Raw genomic sequence first — 1921 nt, forward strand, 5'->3', positions numbered from 1 at the left:
ATATATATATATATATATATATATATATATATATATATATATATATATATATATATATATATATATATATATATATATATATATATATATATATATATATATATATTACTTCTCTAATGATCTGGTGGTCGGTTCGAATTGCTACTTGCTAGTGTGCATTTTGATCATCTTCTTTAAAGATGTGATGATTTTTTTGGAGAAATACATTGTCATGTCATCATTCTGACATTTCCTTTTGATTTTTATATGCAACGAGGGTATAGATATACTTTGAGTTCTGCTTGTCTTTTTTGGAAGATTCAACATCCTCCCTCATATGATGCACTAGTCAATCATCATCTTTCAGCTGTGTACAAGTGTTCCCCAAACATATCTCAAAGCAGACCTCTTTTGTTTTGGATGATCTTTTCTCTCGCTCTCTCTCTCTCTCTCTTTTCTTTGCTCGCATTATTTTTTGTTGTGTGTGTGTTGTGCAAGTTGCAACTTGTAAGTGATTCACTCTTCTTTTTGTTTTTTTACCACTAGTTCAGTGAATCTTTTTTCCTGTCAAGTTTCAGAATATAGACCTTACATTCACTATGAACTTCAAATTCTGTGGGCACGGAATGTGATTTATGACTCTACCATCCGACGACGGCAGTTTATTCCATCCCGCCGTTCTTGTCTCGTTGCTTGAATTTTTGTCATTGCAACCAATTACAATTTGACACGTTGGAAGGACTATGGTGAATTCCTGACCTGCACTTTTTATTTCATACAATAAAAGAGTACACGTATTTAGTACCCCAATACAGACTTCCGCCAAAGCCTCCACTATGAGTGAAAGTGTTCGAAGATTATTNTTTTTTAAAAAAAAAAAAAAAAAAAAAAAAAAAAAAAAAAGAAGACCGGTAGATGCAATTGTCGAAGAGAAATATCACGGTAATTAGATAAAGGAAACCTGTCAAACATACATATTTGATATTTTGATTGATGGCTGTCATATTTTCGTTTACCGAATTAGATAAAGGAAACCTGTCAAATTTCAATTCTCCAAAAGATTCCGTCGAATATAAATTTGATATTCCAGTATTTTTGTTTGTACTAGGCTAGCAGCGAATATGGTGCCCATAGCTGACGATGCAAAAAACTGATCAACTAAGTTAGTTCATCTCATCAACAAATTTTTACTTAGTTTGCTTAATCAGGACCTGATCAGATGACCTTTTTTTTGTCCTCAAGTTCAAATTTAGTTGATCTCTCTCTCCCTCTCTTTCGAACTTTAGACGTGTTTACGAACGCACACGTGTTTTGTAGCTCGACCAAAGACCATCTGGTCAACGGACCAGTAATGGATCGGGATAATTTATTATATAAGAAAGACCAAAAAATTGTGCGATTACTATCTGATCTACGTATTCACGTGACCTGCAACAGAGTTAATTTGTAAATAATCTTTTAATAAGTACCTTGATGATGTTGTTAATAAGCTAAGTAACGTCAATGATCTCGGCTCAGCAACACCCTAGAAGTAGCGTCTAAGAGAACCACGACGAGCTTGCACGGACCGATCACGAGTCTCTCGACGGTGAATAAGCCACGACTCCAGTCTCTTTATAAACCAACGTGGCGTTTCCTACACCACACACGTGTCCTCATCTCCTTCTCCTTCGAACGTCCGAGCTCTTTAATCCTCTCTTCTGATTACTTTTATATATATCCGTCTTATGTATGCTATAAATACCAAAATAGTCACTTTTACTTCTGGTGTCTGTCTGACTCTCTCTCTCTCTCTCTCTCACACTCAGTATTCACTATTCAGTAACTCCCCTTTCTCACTTATCACTCTTTCCCTCTCTCTCTCTCTCTCTCTCCGTTGCTTGACTTTTGTGGTCAGTGTGATAATTAAATACATATAACCGCCGGAGAATATGGGAAGAGC

Source organism: Camelina sativa, chromosome 4, assembly GCF_000633955.1.
Source record: "Camelina sativa cultivar DH55 chromosome 4, Cs, whole genome shotgun sequence".
Taxonomy (NCBI): Eukaryota; Viridiplantae; Streptophyta; class Magnoliopsida; order Brassicales; family Brassicaceae; genus Camelina; species Camelina sativa.